Source organism: Miscanthus floridulus, chromosome 18, assembly GCF_019320115.1.
Source record: "Miscanthus floridulus cultivar M001 chromosome 18, ASM1932011v1, whole genome shotgun sequence".
NCBI lineage: Eukaryota > Viridiplantae > Streptophyta > Magnoliopsida > Poales > Poaceae > Miscanthus > Miscanthus floridulus.
The window spans coordinates 48,868,920-48,878,344 of record NC_089597.1 but is presented as its reverse complement, the minus strand read 5'-3'; the positions used below and the strand labels follow the sequence as shown (position 1 = coordinate 48,878,344).

General features: G+C 44.4%; 1 long non-coding RNA gene across 1 annotated transcript; it reads left to right on the top strand.

Annotated features, from left to right (window-relative positions):
* Positions 1-3,713: 3,713 nt before the first annotated feature.
* On the top strand, positions 3,714-5,652 carry LOC136519654 (uncharacterized). Its single transcript, XR_010775006.1, has 3 exons — positions 3,714-4,547; positions 5,005-5,249; positions 5,338-5,652. It is a non-coding gene; the product is annotated as an uncharacterized lncRNA (long non-coding RNA).
* The last annotated feature ends 3,773 nt before the right edge of the window (positions 5,653-9,425 follow it).

The following is a 9,425-nucleotide window of genomic DNA, read 5'->3' as shown; positions in this document are numbered from 1 at the left end:
GGACCACGACCCATCTGCGGACCGCGCCTCCTCGTACATCGTGGTGGCCGACCAGGACTCCGCATCCGTCACTCCCTGCATCGACCGCTTCGTCCTCGTCACCGAGCTCTCCTACATCCACCGCACGCTCCCTGAACCGCCCGTCACCACCAACGACTCGGCGGAGCAGGCGTCCGCGCCCCCGCGCGGGATCCCCTTCGCCTATGGCGTCGGCAGGCTGGAGAATCGCGCCTCGCTCCAGGTCGACATCACCACCGGCACCGGCTACAACTCCGTCCATGGTGGCTCCGTCCTGTCGTACCTCGCGCCCATCTGCGAGGCCACCAGGGCCCCTGCGCCCGTCGCGCTCTCCAACCCGCGCGAGAAGATCCATGGCGCCCTAGATGGGAGTGTCATAGGTGCCCAGCCACACGTGCGTCTTCCTCCAGGAGTCGCGGATCTCCGCCGCGTACCAGCCCCACGGCTGCTTCCGGATGCCCCGGTAGTGCGCCTTCACGCGCTGCTGATCCCCTCCCTCGACAGCAACGCCTCCGACAGTGAGGCCGCCTCCTCTCGGCCCACCGTCCCCGAGAATATCCACCTCCAGCTCGTCAGCAAGACGGAGCCGTTCCGCAACCTGGTGATGGCCGCCATCTGATCAGGTGCTCGGCCTCCCCACCGGCAAGCCCCTCTTCGTCTGCGCTAACCCCACCACCAGCAACCTGGTGATGGCCGCCTTGGCCTCGCCCACCTCTTCCCCAACCTCCGCTCCTAGCCAAGACACGGCTCTTGACTTCCAGTTTGGCGTACCCGAGCTCCTCATCGCCTCGCCCACCAGGTGTTCGACACTAAGCCTGTACCGGTATGCTTGTATTCCAGTGTCCATAGCACCATCAGCGCCATCAACAGCTTTCCCTGCCTCTACACTGCCCCAAGAGGACAGTACCGACATCGGGAATGGGCGAGGATGTACGCAACCAAAACCTCCATGGCTGCTAGGTACAAGGTTGTTTCGTTCATGGTATGGGAAAATGCATTTGATCAGTGGGTTCCTGCTTGAGGTATCACCTTGGTGCAGAGATTGCATGAAGTGGGTGCAGTGGCAACCATCTATGACTCCGCCAGTGCAACTACAGAAGGCATCCAGAGGAAAGCCAATAGCACTGCACTTTATCTGTAGAAATGGTGGCCTACAACCATGGGAGATTGCATGAAGTGGGTGCAGTGGCAACCATCTTGAGGTATCACCTGATCCATTTCTAGTTTTGGGTGATCTGTTCAATCTGTGTGGAAATCAGTTGGTTGTTGAGTGTGGTGGCCTACAACCATGGCCACCACCTGATCCATTTCGATAATTGGTCAGTTCATTGGCTGTCACTTGAGTGCAGTAATGGTACTGGATTGTTGGTGCCACAACCTTGGCCACCACCACGTGTTATCCTCTGTTGGATGATATGCAGAATTCTTGATCAGTGCGGATGGAATTATTGTCAGCTTTCGGTAACTAGTTCTGCTGGTGCCCCATCACCTGCTATGCAAACTAATGTTGCAAACATAAATTGGTTGGGTGGCAAACAAGCTTCCAGAGTTGACTCGTCGTCACAAATTGCTGCACATGACTATCATCCTTCCCACAATTTTGACGCTGCTGGAACTGCTATGAATTCTGCACCCTCATGTAGACCATGGAAACGTGGATACTTACTTCGCCCACTGGCAACATTTAAGCTTTCAACTTGGGCCTCTGAACTGAAGGTTGCTGATTCATTGGCCTATGCTCAGAGATGTTCTTTTGTCACATCCTGACATGATGCATCTAGGAGCTTTGCCTTGTGCTATGAAACATCTTGGGCTCTCTGCACCAGTTTATGCAACAGAACCCGTGTTTAGACTTGGCCTTTTGACCATGTACGACTATTTCCTATCTCGATGGGTAAGTTTCATGGTGCTCAATATTTTCCTAGGACGTACACTTTTCAACCACACTCATTTCCAATACCGCAGAAGCAGAGGAAGGTGGAGGCGTCGCGTTCGGACGGCGCCGCCGACTCGGCGGTCGTGCTGGTGCTGCCTACGACCCGGAGCCATCGTGTTTCTATAGTAAATGCTGCTATGGTCGATCATGATGATTCACAATTGTCTTTTTATTCATGTCATTCTCTTTTCCAATTTGGTTAGTAAATACATGTTGTAGTTTTAGTGCTTGTAGTGTTACATGAACCAACTTGTATGGCGGTTACTTTTGCTGAAAAAACATGTAAGGATATCAGTGCATGCATCTACTTATACAGTTTGTTATCCGATGTTCTACATGCATTTTTATACATTGAAGATTTTTTGTCCCACACAAAAGATTATATCGAAATATTTCTTATGGCGTTACATCTGTCATCATTATGAACCTTTGGTCCCAAAATTTTGAATATTTATCAATATTAAATCTGAGTTCAAATAATTGCAAGTTGTGCCAAATATGTTTGACCAAATTTAATCAATTGTCAGCATACAATAAAAAAGTCTAATTCCAAATCAGGGTAAAATCACAATTAGACATAACAAACAGGGGCAAAATCGTATGGGCATTCATGTCCTTTTGTACAAAGTTTAACACCGTTAGGGGTGGATGACGGAGTAGGGGCAAACTGGTGCTTCGTGAATGGCACAGTAGGGGTAAATTCACAAAGTCAAAAAAATAGGGGCAAAATCATAATTTCAGAACAAAACAAGGGTACAAATGCAAGAGCCCCTTTTATTTATTTACAACGGTTGACAGTGTTGGCACGTTTGCAACAATCAGCACATTTTATGGGGATAAGTAACCTGATATTGTGGATGTTAGGTGTATTCTTCTTTAAAACTTTATTAAAGTTAGAAAACGCTACTTAGGAATTAGGATAAAACTAAAACAGCCCTGAGAGAGAAACATTTTACACTAATTGAAACTTCGAAACTAAAATATCCTAGGAATAACTGGGGCGCAGCAAGCAAGTCTTTCTATTTCCCCCCAATTAAATGGCACGATTTACTTACTTCCTCGAAACAAATTAAAAGCACGACGAAGCGCTTTCCAGCAAGCACTGAGGGCTGATTCGTGCGTTTAAGTATCCGGCAAGTTATGCAAAGCGCGTGAGCGGAAGAAAAACCGATAGGATTGGAGATATCGACTAGGAAAATGGTTGAAGCAAAAATAGATGGATTTTTTTTTGAACTGGTACTCATCCTTCTAAAAACTACACATATATCAAAGCAGTCAATTTAATGGATTATTATGTTTTATTATTTCTCGCAATTGGGTCCCGCATGGGCCCAGCCCGTCCAAGTCCAGCCTGAGCCCAACCTGATAGAGGGAAAGTCATGTGTGTGCGTCCGTTCCTTCTCAGGCCTTCGTTTGCCACATAGACGACAACGCGGTTCTCAAAATTGGGGATGGACAGTTCGATGATTTAGACCTCAAAACCATTGTCGGCGGGTTTGATCGGTTTGATCCTTAAAAATGGAAGTGGCGAGTCGAAGGATGTGTGGCACCATCGCGAAGCTTGCGTCGAGGCAAAGCGAAGCCGTGAAGGTGTCGGATCCGTCTGATGTACCGACAAAAAGATGGATGATTTTACCCGTAGAGGGCATTTAAGTTGTGTGCTTCATGTAAGGGTGTTTTTGTCTTTTAACAGACATCTATTTTGTGTGATATAATTGGAGGAGTCTCTCTCATTTTGTGTGCGTGAGAGAAGGTTTGGATGAGTACGAGAGAGAAGTGACTTTTGTTCCGGAGCTTTTTGTCATCTTAGTTTTGATTTAGCTAGGAGTAGCTTGTAATCCGACGTCTCGAGCTAATCCAGGATCAAATTTGTGCATCACTCTCGTCTCTAGATCTGAGATTTTACATTTTGTGTGATTGTTGGAGATTTCTTTTTTGAGTTTTAGTTCGTCGAATTTGACAGCTATTTGGGGCAAATTTCTTGAGGGCTTTTGGTGCTAGGACATGTGTGATCAAGGCTAGGGTGACCCACTATCAAATGTTTCAATAGAGCACCACGAATTTGAGTTTTCCCCAAATTTCCTCTTGTTCTTAGGGTTTCCCGTTTTTTCTGAAATTGATGGTTAATTCTCAATCTTGTTGAGGGCTTGCTGTTGGAGTGGATCCTACATGATGTAGTGATGCTGTGGTTTGAATTTTGTTTTCAACCGGCCTTGATTTGGTTCGTTTTGTGAGATTTGGAGCAGCGCGGCTTCTAGTCTGTGTACTGTGCCGTTTCTGAAAACTTTTTCTACTGTTTGCCATCTGTTTTCTAGCTTGACGTGCCATTTCTTTCTGATTTCAGCTCACTACAGCTGTGCTCCATTCTTGTAGAACCCTGCCTGCAGATCCTTGGTTGCGGTACAGCTGCAGCAGCAGTCAGCTCTCTTCTTCCCAAGTTCTCAGTTTTTCAGACATTCAGCAGCAGCAGCATAGCAGCTTGACTGCATTGCACCGCTAGCTGTGCGGCAGCAATAGCAGCTAGCTTGACTCCTCCTTGCTGTCCGCTCATCAACGAAGCAGCAGGAGGCCGACAATTGCAGCCATGTATTCGGTACATGCAAGCTCTGTTCTTTATTCAGCAGTTAGGCATTGTGTTGTCTGAAATTTGCAGCACGTCAGTGCATAGCTTGACTTAGATTTCAGGTTTGCACAATTGCACTATGCGACTCGATTGAGAGCAGCGGCTTGGTGTGGAGTGTTTCTGTGAAGTGTCTTTTTCAAGCTACATTAATGGTGCAATAGTGATTCGGCTTTTCTTGCAATCATTAGCTAATGATTTTAAGCTTCAATTTACTTCCCTTTGCTGAATCGTGAGTGCAACTTGTGTCCTAGTAGTTGCAAAGAAGTTGCACTTGTTGTCTTGTTTTATTAATAGTTCGTGCATGCTTTTGTCTAATGATTTTGATATTTATTTCACATGTTCATTACTACTTTCGAGCTCATAATTAGTAGCAATGCTTTGTCGCTTTGCTTCTGCACTGTTTTGAGACATGTCTACTTGTTCCTAGGATCGACACATCACCAGTGGACGTGTGTGATCTTGGCAATTATGAGAGAGGCGCGTTGGGTTATAATTGGAATATAGGCCAAGTTCTTTTCGGCAAAGATATTTTAATCGGCTTCCATTCACCTCCTCTGGTTGCCGTTTCGGTCCTTCACGGCTCCAAGCGATCAACGATGAAGCGCACGTGCGGCACCGGCGACATTGTGTGCGTGGTGGCTATATTGTTTATAGTGCTCGCACATGTTGATTGTAAGTGTACACAATTGATCTTGATCTGGTCATTATGCTTTCGTGTGGGTGTGTGCATCATGCGTTGATAAGCACACTACTTTTACAGGTCGCCGTTATCAGCCATTCGAGGCCGCAAGGAAGGTTACAAACACAAGCGCCGATGCTACCATGATCTACACCAAGTCATTAGATGAGAATAATGACGACTGCGGCCTCGTGTTTTGCATCAAGCATGTGCGTGCTTGTGATTTCGGCGAAGGGTATGATTCCGACTGCTACTGCTGCGCGACTGATCCGAACGGGGAGTGTTGGGAATACACTGAGTGCCTGCAGGGCGCATTGCCCCTTCTGCAAAACCTAGGGCCACATTATAGCTGTCCCTCGGTCAATAAAAATATATATGCTGTGTGTATGTATGCAATAAATAGAGAAGTATTTTATATATACACATGAACAATGCTAGCGGAACCAGCAAAATGATAGGGGGGGGGGGGGGGGGGGGGGGGGGCAGCCGGCAAGACAAAACTTTGAAGCTAAAGAACACAAATCATCAATCTTGAAGCTAAAGAACACACATCATCAATCTTGAATGAACTAAATGGATCTTTAGGATCCAATCGTTAAAAAATAGTAATCTTATCAATGAAACAAACAAGTATTTAATTTGGGAATACAAATGTAGCACCCGGTTTTAAGAACAAAACCAGATACACACCATATGTGAGCCCAGGAAGTCAAATCTCACATATAGCTACAAATAAGGGTAATATCAAAAGACAACGCTTAAATACATAGCGTATTAGTATAAAGAATATAACCTCAGAGTATAGATAGCGGAAAGACAACTCCAATCTTCAGGCGAAGACTCCAAATCCACAGGGACAACTGACTGGTTGATCACAAGCCTAATTCCTCCAAACTCTAGCAATCTGGTACCCATCCGGGATTTTTCCAAAGTATTGAAAATAAAACAAGCGTAAGTACATGTCGTACTCAACAAATATAACATGGGGTTCATGAGGCTCAAAAGGCTGACGCTGGTTTAACTGCGATTAGCTTTTAATGAGTCATGATTTTAGCATAGGAGTAGCATCAAGTTTACCTCAAGCCCATAAACACATGATCAGGTAAACATGAATAATGAATAGCATAAACAATTAACCATTAGTGAGCATCTTCATCATCAGTATCATCTGTGTTCATCATCTATTCCATAAGGGTTCCAAGGCCGCTCGTGACCGTGAGCACGGCTGATATACCAGTTTTACACTCTGCAGAGGTTGTACACTTTCACTGTGAGTCATGATTTACCCTTTCGCCCGAGGCGGCCAACCTCTTGACCCACTACCAAGGAAAGTCGGCAGGGTTTACTATGAAGCCTTTCAAAGGTTCGTCTAACAAGTTAGGACCGCTAGGTTTCTGTGGCCTGCGAATGTAGGGCTCCCCTTCCGACAGGCACAATGACGCGCAGCCTATACACTGACGGACAGAGGCCGCACTATATCCGACCCGGAACACACCCCTCTTGCGCCATAAAGGTAACCACTAACAAGCTAGAAAAGGTCCTCATACTGAGCTAAAGCCAGAGCCATGTAGCCCTCACAGCTGTACTGTAAGTCCCGGATGATCACTTACAGATAAGTCCTTAGGGAGAGGAATCTAGAGCACCATAAAAACAGCCCAATGCTCTAGCCCCCTTATTCCATGTTGCTAAAAAGCATCTTTTAAGGTTTATTGCATATACCATTAGTCAAGTTACAAGATCATGGTTATAGTTGAGCACTAGCATCATACTACCCAATGCAATACCCCAAAGGTATCAAGGTACGAGGTACAAAGTACTAGGAATTCCTTAATGGCAGTCAAGGTAGACACATGCAGTATGAATTAAATGATTAAAGGTGAATAGGACAACAAGGAAGATCCCATGCTATACTTGCCTTAAACACCGATCCTTCGGTAAGCTTTAATCTTCAACGTTCTTCTTCTTCTTGATCACCACGTATATCTCACCGACTGGACGTAATCATAAAGCACCACACAAGCATCCATACAATCATACACGAAGCAAACAATAGAACTAAATCAAAATAGTACACCAATCATAAAATCAAGATGAAAAGTTTATAAAACGAATCTACGACTCGCCATGAACACAAAGACGCGAAAAGCACTCTACTCGGAGCTATGGTTGAAAAGATACAACTACCGAGAGATCTACTCATAAAACCATTAGCTTCATGTGTTTTAATTATATAAAACCATATATAGGATATTCTATAGGTAATATAAAATAAGTCAAGTTTAAGTTTGAATTGTAATAATAAAGTAAAACAAATCATATTTTATTTATAAAATCCAGTTGCGTAATTGTTATTCAAGTTATGATTTAAACCATAAAATTCCAGTATTAGTGACATGATAAACACTGTTACTAACGCGTAGATCTTGACGCTATGAATCTAACGCAACTTGAATGAGCTAAAACGGATCTAAAACGTAGAAGATATGATTTAAACAAGTTTTCCTTCAATAGAATAATAGATTAAATCTAATCACGAATTTTAAAAGTTGAAAACACATCTAACAGTAGTATAAGCATGTGGATTATGAAATTACGAACCTAACGCAAGTTGAACGGATCAAATCGGAGTTAAAACGAAGAAACGGTGAGGATCCATTATTGATTGTAAGTGGTGTATTTCTATAGTATTGTTGGATTTGTTTTTCTATAAGAAAACGGCCATAAAACATATACGTGATGTCATGTGATGTCATCAAGTTAATTGGAACAGCTAACTGGAGCGGGGCACGTGCACGGCATCAAGAGCTTAACCAAAATATAAAGGATATACATGCTTACATGGGGAACCTTCGCTTCCGGATAGAAGATTACGTTGCTAAGCTAACATACTTGTCATCCTTGGCGCTTGCTAGCTTGCATTATTGACATACATGCACGGTGCTATTTGCTTGAAGGTTTGCATATGTTGCAGTAGGAAGTCAAGGGACGGAACGCAAAGCAAACCAGGTTTGCAAGGCAGGGAAGCAGTAGGTCGGCTGCAGCCATGGCCGGCTGTTTCTGCCATAGTGCATGGATGGATTGCTCGTGTGTGTGTATATAGAAGTACGAAAAATTTTCCATATATATATATATATATATATATATATATATATATATATATATATGCATGCATGGCGCTTGAGTTGGGAGCATGCAGGCGTACGTGCTTGCAAGGCAACGGGATAAGCAGCAGCGTATGGATGGATGAACAGCTTGCTTGGTAATCTGGAAGCAGCAGCAAGCAACGATCGACGACGGCTCTAGCATGAGAAGCTGTGTGCTAGCATAGGCACATAGACACAGGACGGTTGGCAACAGAAAGCTACGTATACTGATGATGCTCCAAAGACAACACGTAAAAGAAAACTAGAGAGAGAGGAACTTGCAGAGGGTCTCACCGGTGACGGAAAACAGCCACGACAGCTGACGATGCTTCAGGCCTTTAGGACCGGGCTTCTCGGTAGGGCTTGGCTCTGTTGTCTTGCCAGCCAGGGAGCGGCGGGTCTACGGTGTCAGGCAGCGCGGCGGCGACGGCGATGGCGACAGCTACGATGACGGCGACGGCGAGAGAAAGAGGAGAAAAATATAATTTACTACATGAGGGATTTCCAAACTAAGGGCTCCCCATATGGTAGTTTTGGTGTTCTTTGCCCAAGGGGTTGGTTGATATATATAGGAAGAAAAACTCCCCACATCTATGTCAACTAGCGATATGGTACTAATTGATGTTGCACCCTCCACATTTACTAATGGGCCCTAAATAATCATTAAAGCCTATTAGTAAATAAATGCATGGGCCTTTAGGATTTATTAGGATTATTGCACATGGGCTTTGAGCGTTGGGATAAATGAGAGATTTATTATTTTCGGAATTAATTAATTTCATGGATAAAATAATTCTAGAAAAGTCCAGAATTAATATTTAAGCCACGAAAAATACTCCGAGACCTCTGAAAATTTGGGGAAAATTCCCGGAGACACTTTGGAACATGATGAACTCAAATAAAGTATTTGGAGCTTATGAAAAGATTGTTGGGAACATGGAACATAAAGATTAAGGTGAAGGAGGTAGGAATTAAATTCTAGAAAGAAGCTGGAAAATTCCTAGAGATAGATATTCGTCTCCTAAA